Source organism: Bos javanicus, chromosome 4 (assembly GCF_032452875.1).
Source record: "Bos javanicus breed banteng chromosome 4, ARS-OSU_banteng_1.0, whole genome shotgun sequence".
Taxonomy (NCBI): domain Eukaryota; kingdom Metazoa; phylum Chordata; class Mammalia; order Artiodactyla; family Bovidae; genus Bos; species Bos javanicus.
In genome coordinates this window covers 98,614,245-98,638,700 of record NC_083871.1, presented here as the reverse complement: position 1 = coordinate 98,638,700, position 24,456 = coordinate 98,614,245, and the positions used below count along the sequence as shown (strand labels likewise).

General features: G+C 42.2%; 1 non-coding gene across 1 annotated transcript; it reads right to left on the bottom strand.

Annotated features, from left to right (window-relative positions):
* Positions 1-11,821: 11,821 nt before the first annotated feature.
* TRNAC-ACA (transfer RNA cysteine (anticodon ACA)) lies at positions 11,822-11,893 on the bottom strand. The gene has a single exon. It is a non-coding gene; the product is annotated as a tRNA-Cys (tRNA).
* Between the last annotated feature and the right edge of the window lie 12,563 nt (positions 11,894-24,456).

Here is a 24,456-nt window from a genome sequence, read left to right as displayed (position 1 = left end):
AAAGTTCAGTGCTATTGTAAGCTTTACTTCATGTCAATACCAATTTGTTTCACCTAATGATCTGCATGGGAATAAGCATAAAGTGTGTAAACAGGTGTGTGCTCGTGGTTATAAATCGTGTACTTGAGTTCATGGAGACTCTCTGGCCTGTGCCTGACATCTCCCATTGCTCAAGGTTGCTTACACCTTTCCCTAGGCAGGGAAGCCACCAGACCAGAGGTCACCTGGGTGCAGCAGGACCCGCTAACCTCATGCCATCTTCCCCTTCATCCCCACATCTCTGCGTCCTCCCTAGCACACAGGAATGACATCCTAAATGGCCGCTCAAAGGCTGGACGTTTTAACATCAGCATCCTTTCTTTATCTGAAAGCTGAATTTCAAGTGCTTCTCTGGACCATCCACCATGCATTTTCTGTTTTATACCAAACATCTTTGGATCTTCTCTTCTGTGGATTTTTTTTTAATGTTTATTTTTCACTGTGCTGGATCTTTGTTGCTGAGCAGGCTTTTCTCTAGTTATGGCAAGCAGGGGCTGCTCTCTGGGTGTGGTGCACGAGCTTCTCATTGCAGTAGTTTCTCCCGTGGAGCCTGGGGTCCAGAGCACAGGCTCAGTAGTTGTGGCACTGTGGCTTAGCTGCCCCGCGGCATGTGTAATCTTCCCAGACCAGGGATCAAACCTGGGTCTCCAGCATCAGCAGGTAGATTCTTTATCACTGAGCCACCAGGGAAGCCCTCTTTTGTGGATTTACTAATATTTCTTTTTTTAATTTTATTTTTTTGGCTGCACCTCATGTGTGTGGGATCTTAGTTCTCCGACCAGGGAGCCCCCACATTTTAACCGTTGAACCACCAGGGAAGTTCCAGTTTATTAGTATTTTTAAACCAGCAATAATATCTATAATTTTCCCCCATAAAAAAGTACAAAGTACAAAGTGAAGTTGCTCAGTCTTGTCCAACTCTTTGCGATCCCATGGACTGAAGCTTATTGGGTTCCTCCATCCTTGGAATTTTCCAGGCAAGAGTACTAGAGTGGGTTGCCATTTCCTTCTCCAGGGGATCTTCCCAAACCAGGGATTGAACCCAGGTCTCCCGCATTGCTGGCAGACACTTTACTGTCTGAGCCACCAGGGAAGCATGCATAATTCCCCCATGGTGTGCATCATTTAAGTTTTAATCTGTATTATTCTTATATTCTGTCTCTTTTTACCTCCCGATATACACACAGTAAAAATATTATGCCCAATACTTCACTTGTTAGAATACCTTTTGCCTGCACATTTACACATTTCTGACTCATTTTCTACCATGCTGTGATGAGAAACTTAGACTTACAATGACCACAGTCTTTTGTACTAAGTAATACTGGCTATCATTTGTCTAGATCTGAGTAATACCTGATATAGAGACCAGGAACTTGGCAGCCAGTGTTTAAGGGACTTACTTAACATTACTCTGTTAGTAAGTGGTGGCTCTGACGCTTATTTCATGTTTCTTTTGACTCTAGAACATGTTTTCTTAACCCATGGCCTGGTTATGGTACCAAGTATTTGAAATCAGTACTGACACTAACATTTGATTGCTGTACCAGTCCCCTAAACTTCTAGACTCCTCATCTTTCCACATAATTCTTATAATTTTAGGAAGGTTGAGGGAATCCTTGTGCATTCTGTCCCGTCTTTATGCTGCTAACCGCAGGCATCTTCGCCTAGTCAATCCCACTCAGCAATTGCCCCAAGCCACACTCCCCATCCATCAAAACTCAGATGGTAGATGAAAGCAACCTGCTTTATTTTCAGACCTTAAGTGTAAAACGAATCCCACTTTAGAATCAGTCTAGCAGTCACTTTAGAAATGGTTTATAGTTTTGTCCTTGAACAGTAACGTTAAAATTTGGACATAACCTTTCCAATCTTCCTAGCCTGAAGATGAGCAAAACCTAGGGGCTGAAAATAACCAAGAGGATTTGAAATGGCTGGTGCACACCAAATTCCTTTTGTGATTAATAAATAACAAAATAATACACAATAAACACTCCACTTGAATAAGATTGAAAGATATTTTATGGTTTAGATTTTCACCATTTGGGGGGGCTCCTCGTTGAGGGACATAGAGCAATTCATTTTCAGCCTGTCTTTCTGTTATCTGATTTGAAGGTCTGTACATCAAAGAGGTGAGAATACCTAGAGCTGGGGTTGAGTAGGTGTGAATTCCAGATTGATGGCAATTAGTATTTTAATAAGGTATCAGGTTGAATAAGGTCCTTTTTATCCTGATGTCAGTCTGCTCTCAAAATAACTTTTCCCCCGAATCTAGACTGTTTGGATGAATTTTGTATTATTAGAATGTTTTCAAATGTTCTTAGCAACTCTCACCTGTTCTCCAGATGAACCTTGTAATTACATTGCCAATTTCCAAAAAGTAGTCCCATCAGCATATTGATTGGGTTTTTAATAAGTAGATAAACTAATCTGGGACAAATTAACATTTTTACAGTATTCAACCCTGGTATCTAGAAGTATGCATATGTCTCCATCTTTTTAAAACTTTTTTTAAAACTATTTAAATTTATAAGTAATAAGTATATTTTGCTGTTTTACCTCCCAAACTATACTCATCTTATGCTATTTTTTAAAAAGCAATTTCTGCTTTTATATCTGCCATTTCATTCCTTCTGTTTTCCTAAGATTAGTTTTAATATTTTTATATTTATTTTTTATGAAGTATAGTTAATTTATTAATTTTGTATTTTAGGTATTCAGCAGAGAGATTCAGTGTTTTTTACAGATTATATTTCATTAAAAGTTATTAAAAGATAATGGCTATTACTCCCTGTGCTATACAATATATCCTTGTTGCTTATCTGTTTAGTACATAGTAGTCTGTATCTTTTAATTCCATCTTGCCTCTTCCCTCTTTCTCTCCTCCACTAGTAACCACTATTTTTCTATAGTGTGAGCCTGTTTCTGTTTTGCTATGTACATTAGTTTGTTTTACTTCTTGGATCATGCATGTGAACGATACAGTATTTGTCTTTCTCTGACCTCTTTCACTAGGCATAGTAATCTCTTAGGCTTCCCTGGTGGTTCAGATGGTAAAGAATCAGCCTGCAATGCAGGAGGACCTGGGCCCATCTATATTGCAGATGGCTGAATTTCATTCTTTCTATGGCTGAGTAATATTCCATTATGTGTGTGTGTGTGTATACAGATATTTCCCCCAGTAGTCTTTTATCCATTTGTCTGTTGATGGACGTGGATTGCTTCCATATCTTGGCTATTGTAAATAGTGCTGCTATGAACATTGGGGTGCATGTATCTTTTTGAATTAGTGTTTTGTTTTTTCCCATATATATACCTGGGAATGGGCTTCTCTTGTGGCTCAGCTGGTAAAGAATCTGCCTGCAATGAGGAAGATATGGGTTCAATCCCTGGGTCCGGAAGATCCCCTGTAGAAGGGAAAGGCTACCCACTCCAGTATTCTGGCCTGGAGAATTCCATGGACTGTATAGCTGTATAGTCCATGGGGTCACAAAGGGTCCGTCGCGAATGAGCGACCTTGACTTTCACTTTCACTTTCACCCAGGAATGGAGTTGCTGTATCATTTAATTGTTCTAGTTTCTTTCTTTCTTTTTTTTTTTTGAGGAACCTCCAAACTGTTTTCCGTAATGGCTGCACTAATTTACATTCCCACCAACAGCGTACAAGAGTTCTCTTTTCTCCACATCTTCACCAGCATTTGCCATTTGTAGATTTTCAGTTCAGTTCAGTTCAGTCACTCAGTTGTGTCCGACTCTTTGCGACCCCATGAATCGCAGTACTCCAGGCCTCCCTGTCCATCACCAACTCCCGGAGTTCACTCAGACTCACGTCCATCGAGTCAGTGATGCCATCCAGCCATCTCATCCTCTGTCATCCCCTTCTCCTCCTGCCCCCAATCCCTCCCAGCATCAGGGTCTTTTCCAATGAGTCAACTCTTCACATGAGGCGGCCAAAGTATTGGAGTTTCAGCTTCAGCATCAGTCCTTCCAACGAACACCCAGGACTGATCTCCTTTAGAATGGACTGGTTGGATCTCCTTGCAGTCCAAGGGACTCACAAGAGTCTTCTCCAATACCACAGTTTAAAAGCATCAATTCTTGGATGACAGCAATTCTGACAGATGTGTGGTGATACCTCATTGTGGCTTTGATTTGCATTTCTCTAATAATTAGCAATGTTGAGGATCTTTTCACATGCCTGTTGGCCATCTGTATGTCTTCTTTGGAAAAAATTTCTATTCAGGTCTTCTGCCCATTTTTTGATTGAGTTGTTTTTTTTGACATTGAATTGTATGGACTATTCATACACTTTGGATATTAACCTTTTGTTAGTCATGTCATTTTCAAACATTTTCTCCCATATATAGGTTGTCTTTTTGTTTTGTTGATGTCTTCCTATCCTGTGAAGAAGTATTTAAGTTTAATTAGATCCAAGTTGTTTATTTTTGCTTTTATTTTTTTGCCTTGCATAATAGATCTAAGAAAATATTGCTGTAATTTATGTCAGAGTATTCTGCCTATGTTCTCTTCTAGGAATTTTATGGTATCATGTCATACACTTAGGTCTTTAATCCATTTTGAGTTTATTTTTGTGTATGGTATGAGGAAATGTTCTGAACTCAATGTTTTACATGTAGCTATCCAGTTTTCCCAGTATTACTTATTACTTATTAAAGAGACTATCTTTTTCCCCATTGCATATTGTCGCCTCTTTTATCATAGATTAATTGACCAGAAGCACATGGGTTTATTTGGGGGTTCTTTCTTCTGTTCCATTCATCTGTGTGTCTGCTTTGTGTCAGTACCATTCTATTTTGATTACTGTAGCTTTATAGGATAATCTGAAGCCTGCAAGGGTGGTACCTCCAGCTTTGTTATTTTCTCAAGATTGTTTTGGCAATTCTGTTTTTTTTTTTTTTAAATAGTTCCATGTTAATTTTAGGATTACTGTTCTAATTCTGTGAAAACTGTCATGGGTATTTTGATGGAGGATGCATTAAATCTGTAGATTGTTTTAGGTAGTAAGGTCATTTTTAACAATATTCTTCCAATTCAAGAGCACAAGGTATCTTTCCATTTCTTTGTGTCATTTCTTTGTATTCTTATCCTTTTTTCTTTTACAAAATAAAAAAATGATTTGAGTCTGAGTTTACCTGTTAATAGTGCTTTGACTGCCTTCCATTGGACTTCATGTATTCATAGCTGATCTTTTTTAAATTATTGTTTTCCTCTTTAAAATTTTATTATTTGGGGTAATAGCTGGATCATCAAAAAAGCAAGAGAGTTCCAAAAAAATATCTATTTCTGCTTTATTGACTATGCCAAAGCCTTTGACTGTGTGGATCACAATAAACTGGAAAATTATGAAAGAGATGGGAATACCAGACCACCTGACCTGCCTCTTGAGAAACCTATATGCAGGTCAGGAAGCAACAGTTAGAACCGGACATGGAACAACAGACTGGTTCCAAATAGGAAAAGGAGTACGTCAAGACTGTATATTGTCACCCTGCTTATCTAACTTATATGCAGAGTACATCATGAGAAATGCTGGACTGGAAGAAGCACAAGCTGGAATCAAGATTGCTGGGAGAAATATCAATAACCTCAGATATGCAGATGACACCACCCTTATGGCAGAAAGTGAAGAGGAACTAAAGAGCCTCTTGATAAAAGTGAAAGAGGAGAGTGAAAAAGTTGGCTTAAAGCTCAACATTCAGAAAACAAAGATCATGGCATCTGGTCCCATCACTTGATGGGAAATAGATGGGGAAACAGTGGAAACAGTGTCAGACTTTATTTTGGGGGGCTCCAAAATCACTGCAGATAGTGACTGCAGCCATGACATTAAAAGATGCTTACTCCTTGGAAGGAAAGTTATGACCAACCTAGATGGCATATTCAAAAGCAGAGATATTACTTTGCCAACAAAGGTCTATCTAGTCAAGGCTATGGTTTTTCCAGTGGTCATGTATGGATGTGAGAGTTGGACTGTGAAGAAAGCTGAGCACAGAAGAACTGATGCTTTTGAACTGTGGTGTTGGAGAAGACTCTTGTGAATCCCTTGGACTGCAAGGAGATCCAACCAGTCCATCCTAAAGGAGACCAGTCCTGGGTGTTCATTGGTAGGACTCATGCTGAAGCTGAAACTCCAACACTTTGGCCACCTGATGCGAAGAACTGACTCAATGGAAAAGACTCTGATGCTGGGAGGGATTGGGGGCAGGAAGAGAAGGGGATGACAGAGGATGAGATGGCTGGATGGCATCACCGAGTCGATGGACATGAGTTTGGGTAAACTCTGGGAGTTGGTGATGGACAGGGAGGCCTGGCGTGCTGCAATTCATGGGGTCGCAAAGAGTCGGACATGACTGAGCGACTGAACTGACTGACTGACTGAGAGGATATGACCAAAAACTATTAACAGTAAAAATACCAATAGCTAGTATATATCGAGTGCTTATTATATACCAACCACAGTAATAAGTTCTGTAAAAACTCATTTTGTCCTCATAATACCTATAGAAGGTAGGTATTATTAATCTTCACATTTTGCAGATTAAGAAACCATGGTTCAGTTAGTAAGCCAGAATGTGGCTCCACAATTTCTGCATTGTGCTTTCAATCCACATAGTAATCCCCACTCATCTGAACTTATTGAGATTGTCGTATGGGCTCTTATTTAAGTTCAGCTGTTGGTAATATAGCATATGTGCTTGATAACAATGCTGTTGAAATTCATCAGTTTTGAAGTAGATCTATTAATGGACACTCCATTTGTCATTATTTGTATTGCCTCCCTCATAAAAGACCAAGAAGAGGTTTATTCAAGTCTCAATGATCATGCTTCTCTCTGTGTCTCCTGATTGTGCCTGAAATAACTAAACCTTTTAAAATTTGTAAAGATCTGCCTGTCCCGTCATTGAGCCTGTTGGCCACAGTTTCAATCCTGTCCTTTATTAACTCCAAAGTGAATTTTGAAAAATTATTAAAAAAAACAATATATTGCCTTTTGGTTTCCCCACAAGCCTATCTCCACTGTCTCTCTCTCTCTCTTTTTTTTGCCTCACTCCACTGCATTTTCATCTCAGCTTCTCCCATTACTTTATTCTGTTTTGTAGAAACTGTATCTTCTTACATACTACTAACGATATCATATTACCCTCTACAATTTTCTTCTAGTTTCAGAGGCCCTCCCCACCAAGCCATGAAAATTGCATCCTTCTTTCTCCCCATGCTTTCTCTTTTTTCTCTGTTTATCCTAAACTTGCTTCCTGCTAAGAGACAGGGCATGGGAGTATCATTGGCCTTACTCTCGGCCCCTTTCTTGCTCTGTATTCGGCTTGAGTGTCAATGTGCAGGACCCCTACTCTGGTTCCTTGGTCCTTCAGGCTTTTTGTACCCAGATTTGCTGAACAGAAATGGGACCTCTTTCCCCCAGCTCAACTTCCTGATGCTCTGACCAATGTGAACAGTCAAGGACAATCTAGGCTTGCGTGCTGAATAGAGCTTGTCTCATCTCCATCTTGGCTATCAACAGTTTTTCTCAAATGTGCATCCAGAAACCCATGAGTTCTATGAGAGTTTTAAAATCCTGTCTTTTTACTTTTATAATAATCTGAAAGCATTTATTATTATAAAGATTAATTTCCATTTCAGTGATAATTTACAAATGGAAGACATTTGCACAGGGCCAAGGTTTCATTTTTTTTACATCACAGATCTTAATTATCATGAGTCATTATTAGTACAACTAGCAGATTTCCTGATTTTGATAATATTTTTTATATTAATAAAAAAAGAAAGCTCTTGTCTTTAGGAAGTAGACACTGGAGTAATTATGAATGTGAATGAAGGCTACAGAGATTTTTCAGATGAGTGTATGTGTGTATACTGTAGGCTTGTAGATTGATAAATGAGCAAGTGGGGCAAAATGTCAAAAACACGTTAACAACTGATGAATTCGGTGAAGCTTATATGGATGTTCTTTATATTTCTTACAGTTCTTAAGTGTGAAATCATATAAAAAATATTTTTTTAAGTGTCATGTCTTTCATGGACCTAGGTTCGATAAGTGCTCTTAAAGTATACAATTTTTTTTTCCTTAAAAGTTATTCAAGTTGAGAAATGTGAGTAAATCCTCCACTATCCCACCAGGCTGACCAGTTTTAGAACCCCAGCCGTTTTCCTTTCCTGCTTAGAATGTTCCGCTGGTCCTTGAGCACCACATTTCTAGCCTGGCCCACAGGACTCTCCTGACATAACCCTTGCCCAGTCCCAGCTGCGACAACTCACTGCACTTAATTTAAAAGCACTAAGTATCAGTACTTGTGGCTTCATAGGAGGACTCTGTGGTTTCCCTCTTCTCTGCCTTCGGCCTGGTTTCTCATGTTGTACAAACTGCCATCTTCTAACTTGCCCTCCTTACACACCCTTCTTTCTTTAACTGAATAAGTGTTAAGCATTTGCTAAAGTCCAGTTCAGACTCCTCTTCCTCCAGGAAGCCTTTTTTGAATCCTCTCAGGCTGTGTCCACTCTGGGCTCCAAGGGCCCCCCTGTGGGACCCTCCGTCACAGCCCTCTTACTGCTGTCTGTGTCTCCACTGGACTGTGAGCGCCAAAAAGGCAGAGAAGTCTGACCTAGCACAGTGACTGGGAACAGAGAGGACATTAGCCCTGAGGAGTAGAGAAGCTTAGCAGATGGTTAAGTGGGGTCCTGCCATGTGTGCAAGAAGAGAATAGAGCCACCTTGTGATGGATGAGTTTAAAAGTTCCTAAAGTATCTGCCTTCTTTGAATGTCTCCCATGATTGTTTCTCAATGTTTGAAATTTCCACCTAATATCCTTTCTTAGTAATATTGGTTCTAAAAAGATAAAGTTTAGCTACACTTAAGTTTTCTGGTATGGATGACCTATTTGTGTGCATTTGCTAATGGTAAGCAATCCTCCTGCCAATGCAGGAGATGCAAAAGATGTGGGTTTGATCCCTGGGTCAGGAAGATTCCCTGAAGAAGGAAATAGCAACCCACTCTAGTATTCTTGCCTGGAGAATCCCATGGACAGAGGAGATTCATGGGCTACAGTCCACAGGGTCTCAAAGAGTTGGACGCAACTGAGCGACATGTGTGTTATTATAACAGCACAGATGATCACCATTAATGAATATCCTATAGGTCTGTAAGCACTTTGATTTATAACTGATGTAAGTTTCTTGAGGGTCTCAACTATCTTTCCATGTATTTTTGTTCTTTCCAGCCCGGCAAAGTCCCTGAACATACTAAGTGCTCAATAAAAGTATGTTGTGTAAATAAGTGAATGAAAGACGTTCACATGTGTTATCTCAATAGATACTCACAGACAAAACCCAAAGCCAGGAGAGGTGGTTGACTACAAACCTTCCGACATCATTTACCTAAAGGAACGAACTGTTTGGAGTCAGAGAGGGGGCCACCCCAAAGTAACACACTTGTCTCATGAGTGTGTGCGTTTGCTCATGAACTGGGGCTAGCAAGAGTAAACTTTTTGAAGAGGAGGAATGATGATGGATTTACCTGAGCCTCAAGTAGGTGCTGAGATACCTTTTCTGAATCCCACGGATTCAACAAAGGGTTAATGGAAGCTTTTGAGCTGGCTAGATAATTAACAGGATTAAATCTCTACCTGTCAATTAAGCCAATGTATTTGAGTATAATGCTATTTAATTCTGTTGCAGGAACAGTGCAATAAATCAAAGTTTACAGATGTCTTCAGCAAGCCCTTGATGGATGAAACACTGTAACTCAGAGGTGCATAGAAAATCTCAAATAAGATAACCTCCCATGTGATTAATATAGCTGTCTGCATTGGCATTGGCTCCAGAAGGTTCTAATCCAAACATGTTTAACATCACATACTTTATTGTGACAGATTTAGACACCAGAACTAACTAACCAGGCAAACGGTGCTTAATTATACTGACTCACTGTGGACCTCAGCCATAAAGCTGGGATGCAGAATTAGGTGTTAATTCCCATCACACACAGTCACGTACAGCACAGGCAGCCCAGTGTCCAGAGTGCCTTCCAGGGTCTGGTGCACAAAGCACTGAGCAGAGGAATAATCTGATTCCTCTAAGGGACACTCCTCTTCTCTCTGTTCAGTGGCGCTTGTCTGCAGGCCTCGTTCAGACTGCCTGACCACCAAATGCCATTACTGATCACAAGGGGAAAAGAGACAAGTGAAGATGAACATGTCTATGAATATTTCCCCTTAAAAAACAAAAAGAATTGAGGTTCAAGATTTTTTTAAAAAAATATTTATTTGGCTGTATTAGGTCTTAATTGTGACGAGTAGGATCTTCCTTGTGTCATACAGGATCTTTCATCGTGGCTTAGTAGCTGTTGCATGATGGCTTAGGTTCTCCAAGGCATGTGGGATCTTCATTTCCTGATCAAGGATTGAACCTATATCCCCTGCGTTGTTGTTGTTGTTTAGTCATTAAGTCATGTCCAAGTCTTCTGTGTCCCCATGGACTGTCCCCTACCAATCTCCTCTGTCCATGGGATTTTCCAGGCAAGGATACTGGAGTGGGTTGCATTTCCTTCTCCAGAGGGTCTTCCTGACCCAGGGATCGAATCAGTGGTCGAACCTGCATCTTCTGGATTGGCAGGTGGATTGTTTACTGCCATTAGGGGAAGCCCCTTCCCTGCATTGCAAGACAGATTTTTAACTACTGGACTACCAGGGAAGACCCCCTCAAGTCTTTTTTAATAAACAAAGTTGGTACCTACTAAAGTACATTTACATGATTGGAAGTCTATTGTTGAACAGACTTGGATAAATACTTGTTAACATTCAGTATTTATTCTGGAAAACAATTCCAAAAGCATGGCCTTCTAAACAGGTATACAAATTTCGTTATCTAAGTGGGCTAGAAACTTGCAGATAGAAACAGCTAGAAACAACTCCCAGCCCTGTTGCTGAGCTGAACTTACTCAGAGAGGACCCCTCTCTGTCCCATAGGAGAAGCAAAATATGCAAAATTGATGCTAATTTTCCCAATAGGATCAAGTTGTCGGATTCCATCTGTGCTAATGTCATACCGGAACCATAGAGGAATGGGTCTCAGTCACTGCTTGCTGATGGACTGAAGGATCAATAAGGTGTGACACATGTGTAAAGACGGTGTGAGACAGACATGAAGCAAAACAATGGTCTCTGCTCTCAGGACATGCCTAATTTATTGGGGAGAGCATCTCAACACATAGTAAGAATCAGTTATGGTGTTGGCTATACATGAAATAAGAATTCAGTGAGGAGAGACCAGTGTGGGCTGCTATTAACCAAGAAAACCTTCATAAAGATTAGGCTAACTATGGAGAACAGTGTGGAGATTCCTTAAACAACTGGAAATAGAACTGCCTTATGACCCAGCAATCCCACTGCTGGGCATACACACTGAGGAAACCAGAATTGAAAGAGACATGTGTACCCCAATGTTCATCGAAGAACTGTTTATAATAGCCAGGACATGGAAGCAACCTAGTCCATCAGCAGATGAATGGATAAGATGTGGTACACATACACAATTGAGTATTACTCAGCCATTAAAAAGAATACATTTGAATCAGTTCTAATGAGGTGGATGAAACTGGAGCCTATTATACAGAGTGAAGAAGTGAAGTCGCTCAGTCGTGTCCGACTCTTTGCAACCCCAGGAACTGTAGCCTACAACACTCCTCCATCCATGGGATTATCCAGGCAACAGTACTGGAGTAAGTTGCCATTTCCTTCTCCAGAGGATCTTCCCAACCCAGGGATCGAACCTGGGTCTCCTGCATTGTAGGCAGATGCTTTACCATCTGAGCCACCAGGGAAGTCATTATACAGAGTGAAGTAAGCCAGAAAGAAAAACACCAATACAGTATACTAACACATATATATGGAATTTAGAAAGATAGTAACGATAACCCTGTATGTGAGACAGCAAAAGAGACAGGTATATGGAACAGTTTTTTGGACTCTGTGGGAGAGGGCGAGGGGGGGATGGTTTGGGAGAATGGCACTGAAACATGTATAATATCATATATGAAGTGAGTCACCAGTCCAGGTTCGAAGCATGATACTGGTTGCTTGGGGCTGGTGCACTGGGATGACCCAGAGGGATGGTATGGGAAGGGAGGTGGGAGGGGGGTTCAGGATTGGGAACACGTGTACACCCGTGGTGGATTCATGTTGATGTATGGCAAAACCAATACAATACTGTAAAGTAATTAACCTCCAATTAAAATAAATAAATTTATATTAAAAAAAAAAGATTAGGCTGAGATGGTTAGAGAAAGTGGAGGCTTTGGACAGAGACAATGAAATAGGATGTTCAAGATGGGAGAAAACACAGAAGTACGGAGGTAGAAATTGATGTGTTGAGTCAGGGAGGCATTTAAAGAATGTGTATTACCTGTTAGTGGTGGGTGGGATGGGTGTGATAACACCACCCAGAAAAGCACCCAGAGAAGTCTAAACCTAAAACCAGTGTCAAAAGAGAGACATTCGACATAATTGGGTAAAGATGTGACAACATGAGAAGAGGGTTTTAAGAACCTTCATCTAGCAGGGGGTGTGTAGAATGAACTGGAGAAGAACAAGATGAGTTGGAGCAGGCAGGTAGGAAGCTATTGCAAAATCTTGACTTTGGTAGTCAGAGAAAAATTAAGACAAAAGGGATCAACCCAGGAGAATAAAGGGAAAATGACCCAAATTCTCTCTATTTCCATTTTGCAGCTGTAAATTTTTCCAAGTGGAAATATAAATAATGTCTGTGATAGACTCCCCAAATACCTATTCCACCCAAATGCTCATCCTCTTACACCTGAGCTGATGGTTCTCAACCAATCGTGACAATTTTATCCTTCTCACCAGTAATGGCTTCAGGATTGTGCTTGTGATCACTTCTGACCAATGGGAAGTAGCTTCTGGGAAATATTTTCTCTCTGTAAGTAAGAAACACAAGATGGGATGATCTCTTATAACCTTCTGAACATCATCCTGTGTAGATGTGATGTCTGGAACTGTTGTACTGCCTCACTACCAACTTCAGAAAATAATCTAAGTCCTTGATGATAATCTAAGTCCTTGATGATGTGATCAAGCTGCTGGATGGGCTAGCCCTGAGCCCCACAAAGCCCCTAGACTCTTAAAAATGTGAGATAATTCAGGTCCTTACTGTTTCAGTTTGTTTGTGTAGGGGTGGGAGGGTTGCTGCTGCTGCTAAGTCGCTTTGGTCATGTCCGACTCTGTGCAACCCCATAGACGGCAGCCCACCAGGCTCCCCGTCCCTGGGATTCTCCAGGCAAGAACACTGGAGTGGGTTGCCATTTCCTTCTCCAGTGCATGAAAGTGAAAAGTGAAAGTGAAGTCCCTCAGTCATGTCTGACTCTTAGTGACCTCATGGACTGCAGCCCATCAGGCTCCTCAGTCCATGGGAGTTTCCAGGCAAGAGCACTGGAGTGGGGTGCCATTGCCTTCTCCAGGGAGGGTTGCTACTTGTAGTCAAAAACATTCTAATTGCAGTTCTGTCTTCTTGAGGTGAGGATAGAAAACTTTTGTGACAACGGCACCCCACTCCAGTACTCTTGCCTGGAAAATCCCATGGACGGAGGAGCCTGGTGGGCTGCAGTCCATGGGGTCGCTAAGAGTCGGACACAACTGAGTGACTTCCCTTTCACTTTTCACTTTCACGCATCAGAGAAGGAAATGGCAACCCACTCCAGTGTTCTTGCCTGGAGAGTCCCAGGGACGGGGGAGCCTGGTGGGCTGCCATCTATGGGGTCGCACAGAGTCGGACACGACTGAAGTGACTTAGCAGTAGCAGTACACGGAAAAGGAGGAGGAGTTGTGATTCAAAAGTTACAACACAATTTAAACTTGTTTTTAAATCATTTCATGAATCTATTGCTAAGCAAAACATACAATTTCAATTATGGCACAACAAACAGATTATGTAATCCTCAGATTTACTAAAATTGGTATTTTCCTTCCATTCCCACTAACAAAGATGCCACTAACTCAAATGGAAATTAGTGCCTTCCTGCTTACTTTGCAGGAATAATTATTAGTGATTGCCATCTATATTTTTATTATTCTTCAAGAACTCTGTGGGATGATGGCTGAGATTTTAACTACTAATATTTTGAGTGATTTCAGTTCATTTTAAGAGTTGACTATAGCTATAGCAGGCTAAAAGCCCACACTGTACTGGTTAGGATAAGCTAGGTGATGCTGCAGTAACAATGTAAATATCTCAGGGGCTTAACAGTAAATGGTTCCTTCTCACTCACATAAAGTCCACTTTGAATCTAGAAAACTGTCTGGGCAACTGTACTCCATGTGATGATTCAGCGGCACCAGATATTCATTTGACTCACCCCACCCAGGCTTCCAGGATCACCATGGCAGGAGAATAGAGGGCTGGAGAGTCTTACCTCATCAAATAAGCATTCAGTCCTGGAGAATGACACCCCAGTTACAACCCACTGACAGGCACTAAACACATGGTCTGCCTGACCACCAGGAAAGCAGGGACATGAAACCCACCTGTACGCCCCCCAGAGAGAGAATAACTAGGTATGAGTTTGGTATTAGCATACTCAAACTATTATATATAGAATGGATAAACAAGGTCCTACTGTATAGGACCCAATCCATCCCAGGCTCCAATCCATTCCTCCCCCTCGATAACCCCAAGTCTGTTCTCCATGTTTGTGAGTCTGGTTTTGTTTCATAGATAAGTTTGTGCTGTGTTTTAGATTCCACATATAAGTGATTTCAGGCTTCCTTGGTGGCTCAGTGGTAAAGAATCCACCTGTCAAGCAGGAGACGTGGGTCCAGAAGATCCCCTGGAAAAGGAAATGGCAAACTGCTCCAGTATTATTGCCTGGAAAATCCCATGGACAAAGGAGCCTGGCGGGCTACAGTCCATGGAGTTGCAAAGAGTCAGACATGACTTAGCAAGTAAACAGCAGCAGCAACACAAGTGATATCATGTGGTATCTGTCTGTCTCTTTCTGACTTAACTTCGCTTAGTATGGTGACCTCTTGGTCCATCCATGTTGCTGCAAATGACGTTATTCTTTTTTGTGGCCCTTGCAAGGGTTCAATGTGTGAACCTCATTCATCATGTGTGTTATGGGAGGTGGGGAAGTAGACCTGCGGACTACTGTCTTGGCGAAGGCCCTGTTTGTTTTGGCCTCTTCCCTGTTTGTTTTGCTTGCGTTCCGGCGGCTGGACTACTGGGTTAGGGGACAGCAGAGGCTTCTCCAACAAGAAAACGTGCATGACTTCCGTTTCAGGAGGGTTGTTCCTCTCTGAGTGCTAGGTCCTGGGAGGGCTGTCCTGATGGGAGGAGCAGCTCTGTTCCATGCACTTTCTCCTTTCTTGTTGTGCCCCCTACCCTCCAGGGCGTTGGGTCTGGATGGCCAAAGCTGGGTCACCTCGCCTACATGCTGGCTTGCAGAAATTTAGGGAAGGTTCCCTGGTGGCTCAGAGGGTAAAGAGTCTGCCTGCAATGTGGGAGACCCAGCTTTGATCCCTGGGTCAGGAAGATCCCCTGGAGAAGGAAATGGCAACCCACTCTAGTATTCTTGCCATAAAAATCCCATAGACAGAGAAGCCTGGTGGGCTACAGTCCATGGGATCACTAAGAGTTGGACATGACTGAGCGACTAACACACACACAATTTTCTTTTAGTTAGTATGCTGCTCTTTATTTTGCCATGCCACATGGCATATGGTCTTTTAGTTCCCTCACCAGGGATCGAACCTATGCCCCCTGCAGCGGAAGCATGGAGTTTCCCATTGGCCCACCAGGGAAGTTCCAAGGGAAAGTGATTTTCTTTTTTTAGTCATTCTCTTATTCTTATTTTCCTTATTAGAAACAGGGAATATATTTTGATATACTGTTACTCACAAAACAACCAAGACTCTCATGTGTTTACCGGCAGGAACAGTGTTGTCACGGGAATTGCCCACTGCAGCCACTTACCGTGGTGGCCCCTGAAAGCACATTGTGGCTGCGGGCTGCTGCCTCTTTTTTTTTTAAGAGTGCTTTTTAACATTTTATTTATTTGTTTTTTGGTTGCTCTGGGGCTCGCGGGCTTTCTCTAGCTGCAGTGAGCAGGGACCACTGTCTAAGGTGTGGTGCTTGGGCTTCTTGCTGCACAGGCTTCCAATTGCAGTGACTTCTCTTGTTGCGGAGCATGGGATCTACGGCACGCGGGCTCAGTTGCTTCAAGGCATGTGGAATCTTCCCAGACCAGGGATTGAACCCATGTCCCCTACACGGGTAGGAAGACTTTTAACCACTGAACCACGAGGGAAGTCCTGAAAGTAATTTTCTTATAAGCAACAGTGGCAGGTGTTGGGGCAATAATTGCAGTCTCTCACACTCATGCCAACCAGTTATTCCTTACTCGCTTCTTCTTTGGTAATTCTGTGAAGGGCCAACTCTATTGGCTCAGGAACAGCGGGAACCCAGAGCATGAGGGGGAAATATATTATCACAAATGCAGAGTGTCTCATTCGGCGTGACCAGCTGTTTCCTTGTGCCAGTGAGAACAGAATGTAAAACATAGTCTTAAAATTCAGTGCAGAGACACACAGTTGATATAGGAAAGGACTGTCTTTTGGAGGGGTTAAAACATTGTAAGCTGGGATATTGTAAAAGACTGTCAAATCATCTTTCCTGCAGTCTCTTTCAGAACGCCATTGTTAGTGATCATTTCTGCCTGGAAAGCAGAAGGTGAGCAAGGTGACCCCTTGAACTCCCTCCAGATTTATGATTTTTATTACTGTGATCCCTAACAGGCATGTCATTCCTGCCATACCCTCCTAAAAACAACTTAAAAAAATAACCTGTGTAAAAAGAAATGCTATCAGAGAGGGGGGAAAGTCAATTCCTAAATAATTCTACTTTCATGTTAGGAGATTTCCTTTCTTCTATTGTTCTGGTTTAGGCCATTTGCATGGAAACTGAATCATCATCCATCCACTAGCGTTACTTCTCCTTGTGTTCGTGTTCTCGCCTGTTCGGTGACGTGACAGTCGGTCGCCGTGGAGATGCCTGCGTGTGGCAGGAATACAGAATGTCATCATTTCAGGTGTCGGATGACTCTCTCCATCCCTGGCTGATAGTTTCTGTGATAGTTCTGGCTCCTGAGCTGCTCTTATAAGAGCAAGGAAGATCTCCTGTTGAAAAGAATTCTTTTGATTAATATTTTGAAAACTTATTTCTTTTCTTATTCTCAACTCGCATGTATGGTGTCCATCCAAAGTCACCGTCACTTTACAGTTATGGCAATTCCAAATGTCAACAGAAGAATATCTCCTGGGTTGCAGTCTTGCAGAAAATAAGGTGATGCTATGCATTCATGAGCAACACATCAGAGTCCCCGGGGCTGGGAGTGAGCTGACATTTGGCAGAAGCCCAGAAGGTAACTTTATTTCAAGGGTCTGGGTAGTTTGCTGTCTCTCCCCAAACATATTTCTCAATCAGCTGACATTTTATAACTTAAAATTCCTTCTTTGGTCATCTGCTAAAAGGCAAAAGCTGCCTTTGGTCTCCCACCCCCATCCAGTTACCTGAAGAAGAGACAAGGGCTCTGGAAGATGAGGTTGGAAGGGAAATGCACAAAACACAGGAAGAAGGAGAAAGGGGCAGCTGGGGATGCGAGAACCAACATCCTTTTCTTAGAATTTTCCTTGAAGGCAAGAAGAATGCATGGCAGAGCTAATGAATGCAGGGCAATGCATCCCTCCCCTGCCCAGCTCGAGTCACCTGCAACTCAATGGAAAGTTTCCATGCAAGGTGATGGCTAACTTTCTCAAGCACCTGTTATGCTTTTTTATTTTTTTGTTCTGTTTTAAACTGAAGTACAGTTGATTTACAATGTTCTATTAATTTCTGCTGTACAACCAAGTGATTCAGTTATAGATACATTATTTTTCATATTATTTTCTACTATGGTTTATCACAGGGTATTGAATTTAGTTCCATGTGCTGTAGAGTAGGACCTTATTACCTATTAAGTATATAATAGTTTATATCTGCTGATCCCAGACTCTCAATCCATCCCTCTCCTACCCCCGCCCCCTTGGCAACCACAAGTGTGTTCTCTGTGTCTGCTGAGTCTTGCTTCTGTTTCATAGATACGTTCGTTCATGTCATATTATAGATTCCACATGTAAGGGATACCACATGGTATTTTTCTTTCTCTGACTTACTTCACTTGGTATGATAATCTCTAGGTCAATCCATGTTGCTGCAAATGGCATTATTTCTTTCTTTTTTATGGCTGAGTTCTATTCCATTGTGTATACACCACATCTTATTTATGCATTCATCTGTCGATGGACATTCAGATTGTCTCCATGTCTTGGCTATAGTGAATAGTACTGTCACTTTTGAAGGCTTTCTCTGACCTCATACTAGGAGTACGTTTAGCTTGCTTGCGGAGAGGCCATAATTGCAGGGAGTTAAAGACCCAGGTGCAAACTTCAAGCCAGTAAAATAGAACTGGATAGATCAAAACCTCAGTTTCCTCATGCCTCAGTGTGGGACCATCCTGAAGTCTTACTCACGACTGTGCCACTCTTCATTGTCAGACTTCACTGGAAGGCTTTAATTGTGTTTGCTAAATGCATGCTTATTCTCAGCTTTATTTCTGGAAGCTTAAAGTGAAAGTGAAGTAGCTCAGTCGTGTCTGGAAGCTTAACTGGGTCATGAAGTCTAACTGCAGCTTGAACTTTCTCATCCTTCATCACAGGCTAAATGTAAAGATACTTGTAAAGTTTGAATGAAATTGTGTTTCTTCATTTTCCGTTAACTATGAAGGAAAGTGATGATATCTTTAAAAATGGAAATTGTTCATTCTGTGACTCGTGATCAATTCCAAGGGGATCAATTCCAAGGGAATCAATTCCAAGGGAAAAATCACTTGAGTGTTCCTCAAGTTTCTGGGAAGACCCCAGCAGGATTGCGCCCTGGTTATGCACAGTGACGACCCTCATTCACATGCTTTGCTGACTTTCCATCCTCCTATCTCACTTCCTTTCTCTTTTTTAATTTAAATATATGTTACTTATTTGGCTGTGCCAGGTGTTAGTTGCAGCATGCAGGATCTTTATTTATGTCACTGGAACACTTAGTCTTAGCATGGGGGATCTAGTTCCCTGACCAGGGATTGAACCTAGGCCCCCTGCATTTGGGAGCATGAAGTCTTAGCCACTGGACTGCCAGGGAAGTACCCCATCTCACTCTCCCACTTGCTCACCACATTTCTTGTTCTCACTTCCTGAATAAACTGCTTGTCCCCAATTCCATACACAGGGTGTGCTTTTGAGGGAACTCAGACCAGGACAGCATGTCTTCTCAAAATAGTCACTACCGTTTCATATCCCATGTCACCCAGCACTCTACATCATTTTTTCCCAAGTCCCCACAGAGAAACATCTGCTTCAGTCTCACCCTTTCCACAGCTGTTCTCTGATGCCTACTCAGTCCCATCTCCACATCTTTCAACACAATCTTGCCCTCCCTGGAAGAGCCTCCCAACCTTTCTCCCCACCTAAGTCCTTCAAGACCCAGGAGCCAGTCCTGCACATTTATGACAAAGTGATTTGCCAACATTGTAGACTTTTTGATGACTTCAGGTCATCTACTTTGCCTCCTGACCATCTCTGTTTCATTGCTTCATTAGATACTAGTCTATATCACTGATCCTATCAAAATAAAGATGACCTGATGACCAATGGTCTGTCTATATGCCTCAAATGACAAACGCTAGTCATCAAAACAGCTACAGACATGGCTTGATTAAAATTAGGGGACTTGTGCAAGAGGCGTGTGTGATTCTCTGGGCAGAAGCAGTAGTGTGTTCTTATTTTCTTTCAGTGGAAAATGGTAAATTTCACACACATGGAGAGCAAATAGAATTGTGACTTATGCTTCACAATTTATATAATTGATTTCTTGGATTTTTGACAGGTCCATCATGCCTTCAACAAATATTTCTTTCCTCCCTAGGAAGTTAGTCATATGGTGTTGGGAGGGGGTAGTCCAGGGAGCCCTGATTATTTTCCTTTCTTTCAATTGCAAGGCAATTACTGCCTAAATCATTTATTTGGCACTTTGAAGAAGCCATCTTGCATTTTTAATTTTTCTACCCACAAAAGCCTTGCTTCCCCAGGCAGGCGTCTTGCCTTTTACTTCTCCCAGGATCTGATAATTGCCAGTCGTCTAAAAATAGAAAAATAATTTTTTCTTGTTATTGATGAGAATGCTGACACTTTTCTGAAATGCATTATGAAATTTTCTGCCTTCCTTAAGAGAGATGTTGGCAGAATTGGGTCTCAGCGATCGTACCATGCACTGTGAGGTTTCCTCACTGAGTTTAGATTTCTACCTTCCTCTTCTTTAACCAGCTCTTCTGCTCTCACCCGTCTCAAATGACTCCTCTTTCTACAAGTCTCTTCCCAGTTCCCAAACTATAGTCTCTTGGAGGCTAGGGATCCAGTGTCCCAGCTGGGACTTGGCTTAGGGTGAAGAAGGTACCAGATGTCTATCTTTTGTTCAGCTCTGGGATGGACATATCCAGTGCTCAGAGACCATCCTCCCCACATCTCCAGACTGGGGCTGTTAGTTGCAGAATGCTTCCTTCTCTTCTCAGCTTGGCCAGGTCAGGGCAATGCATGGCCAGTATCAAATGATGCATTGACAATCTAAAAGCCAGTATGCAACCGCCATGCATGGCTGTGACTCATGCAATGTCATTTCTAGCCTTAGTTTTCCATGATTCCAGAACTGGAACAAAATGTAAGGCAACTCACTTTCTCAGAATTTAGAAGTACCTATTGATCCTCAGCAGCTCTGCCCACCCAGGACAACGTTCCCCAGCACTCCCCTCTATTAAATTTACTTTGGCCCATGGCTAGAAAAGTTTATCCCTTAGGGGGAAATCAACCTTAGGCAGCCATCCTGGATCCACTACAGAAACTAACTTCAACCCATGTCCTATTCAAGGTGATATGGTAACATTAAAATTCCCATTCCAATGGGGGCGGGGGGGCGGGGAAGAATGCAACCTACAAGGTATTTAAAAAGGTTTGCTATCTCTTTTCTACAAATGAGGTATGTTGGTTGTATAAGCAACCTGCTATTGCATGCAAAAAAAGAGTATAACTGAACAACTGGTCCTGTCTGTAATTCAGGGTCTTAGGAAATTTGAGCTACATCATTTGTGGGCATTGGGCTTCTCTGTTTTAGTGGACTAAATTATCACAACATTTCATATACATGTTCCCTCCTGCAGTGTCAAAACCCTGCCAGAAAAGCTGTGTCTGGCAAAAAAAAAGAAAAATAGAATGGAGGGAACTTTGGTTCCCCTTTGACAGAAAATCCTGGTAAAATTCCATTTTCATGGATATTTTAGGTTCTGTGCATGCCCAATCAGAAACAACTCCTCTGTGCTGCCAACAAGCTGGTGATGACTGTTGGTGGAAAGTTTCTGTAGCTGAGTGAAGTTAGCTAAAAAATGTCCCCATGTCAGGAGTGGGCTTCCCAGTTGGTGCCAGTGGTAAAGAATCCACCTGCCAATGCAGGAGACACAAGAAACGTGGGTTCAATCTCTGGGTCAGAAAGATCCCCTGGAGAGAGAAATGGCAACCCACTCCAGTATTCTTGCCTAGAAACTTCCATGGACAGAGGAGCCTGGCCACGAGGTCGCAAAGAATCGGACACTACTGAGCACGCGCATGCATGCATATGCTTCTCTCTCAATTCGTCCTCCTTCCTCCCCCTCTGTGTCCACAAGTCGGTTTTGAATGACTGTGCCTCTATTCTGGGGCTTCCCAGGTAGCTCTAGTGGTAAAGAACCTGCCTGCCGATGCAGGAGACATAAGAGATGCTGGTTTGATCCCTGAGTCAGGGAGATCTCCTGGAGAGGGAAATGACTACCCACTCAAGTATTCTCGCCTGGAGAAGTCCATGGACAGAGGAGCCTGGGGGGCTACAGTCCATGGGGTCGCAAAGAGTCGGACATGACTAAAGTGACTGAGCAAGCACACATCAACAGTGGTTCAACTGAGGAGAATCATGGAAAATGATAGTGAAACCAGCAATTTCTAGGGAAAATTCACCACCTTTTTGGCAATCTAAAAGGCTATCATTCAGGGACTTCTCTGGTGTCTAAGACTCCACATTCTCAATGCAGGGGGCCCAGGTTCAATCCCTGGTCTGGAAACTAGATCCCACATGCTGCAACAGAGATCCCATGTGCCACTAAGACCTGGCACAGCCAAGTAAGTACATTTTTTTTTTTTTTAATGAGAGCGCATGCTTAGTCACTTCAGTCATTTTTGAATCTTTGCAACCCTACAGACTGCAGCCTGCCAGGTTCCTCTGTCCAGGGGATTTCACAGGCAAGAATACTGGAATGGGTTGCCATTTTCTCCCTCCAGGGGATCTTCCCAACCCAGGGACTGAACCAGCATCTCTTATGTCTCCTGTATTGGCTGGCAGGTTCTTTACCACTATCACCGCCTGGGAAGCCCAGGTGTATGCATGCACTACAGATAACTTTGTGGTCCAATATTAGGCCAAGGTGTACTTGGCGATCTTGTGACAACACTAGCTGATGAGCAAGGTGATGTTCTCAGATATGCTTTGTATGGACAAAGATGAGGCCAGTGAACTCCAGTTAGGGCCAGAGGCATTACCCACATTCATTTAGTCTCACAATCTGCCGCATAGATTCTGGGATAGGTATATCCTCATTTTATAAACAAGCCTCAGAAAACTAAAACAATCTGCCCAAGGTCACCCAAATAGTAAGAATCAGGACCAGCATTAAAATCTATGACTTTTCCATTGAAGCTACATACACATTCTCAGGAAGATGCCTATTTTGAAACAAAGTTTCTGGTGATACAAGTTCTCTGCCATGACAGTCAAAATATGGAGCCATCCTAATGCCAGGGCACTGCCCAGTCAGATGGGAGCCAGTAGTAAATAATGTGTACAGCCATAAAGGTGCATATCTGCTGAATACCCGCCCTTCCTCAGCAGCCCACGAACGAGCTTCAGCACTCTCTGATGATAGAAGAGAGTCTGACTGGTCATTGTCATCAAAATACTTTTTCTTTCAAGTAATATTTTTGATGACAGAGAAATGTAGATTGATTGCATAAAAAGACAAAATATTTGAAGGCATAAAGAGGAAATAAAAATTGTATGTAATTCACACACCCATATACTCTTGCTGTACATTAGATCTTGCTTCTTTTTTAAAATATGTTCCCATATTGTTAAAAAAAAAAAAAACAACTCTTATGACATTATGTACAGGGCTGCTTAATATTTCACTTTAGGGATGTAGCATAATTGATTTAACCTTTATCTTCTTATAGCAAATTTTGAATATTTCCAAGTTTTTGTTTGTAGAAATAATGCTTTGGTAAATATCTTTGTGCCTGGAGCTCTATTTGCCTGTCAGTTTATGTCCTACAGAAAATTCTTAGAACAGTTGCTGGTATTCACCTAATATTGTAAACCTGAATTCTAAACTGATTATTATTTTCTAGTTCAGCTCCTCAGTGAAATGCTGGGAACTGGTTAAATGTAAAACCTGATTTCAGTCTTTTGGCAAACTTGGGGAGAGTTCACAAACTCTGGAGTGTTCACATATTTTCCCATTTGAGTAACTGCCACATAGAGGGTTCCTACCACGCTGTTGGAGACAAAGGCAAGGCTTCAGGAATGGGTGAGATTAGAGCTGGTCCTTGAAGTGAACCATGCAGCAAAGACCTCCGGCAAGAAACAGCCCCTGTGGTGAGCCAGAGGCAGAGCCGGTGGTTAACATTTGCCCTCCCTCAGAGTTCTAGAGGCTAAGAGGGCCGGGTGCTCGGGAAAGCTTGTGAGATGTGACAGGATGACACAGGGTATATTCATGCTGTAATCCTCATTCAGAGACAAAGTCTCTTAGTGCTTTTCTCTGTGGAACCACTACTAACAATACTTTTAAATGTCACTTTAGGGACTTTAGGGGCTTCCCTGTGGCTCCACTGGTAGAGAATCCACCTGCAGTGCGGAAGACCTGGGTTTAATCCCTGGGTTGGGAACATCCCCTGGAGAAGGGAAAGGCTACCCACTCCAGTATTCTGGCCTGGAGAATTCCATGGACTGTGTAGTCCATGGGTCGCCAAGAGTCAGACAAGACTGAGTGACTTTGGCTTTGCTTCACTTCTTCAGGGCCTGACCTGGTGGTCCAGGGTTAAAACTCCATGCTTCCACGACAGGGTGTGTAAGTTTGATCCCTGGTCAGGGAACTAAGATTCTGTATCCTGCATGTCATGTGATGTGGCCAAAAATAATAATAAAGAAATAGTGTTA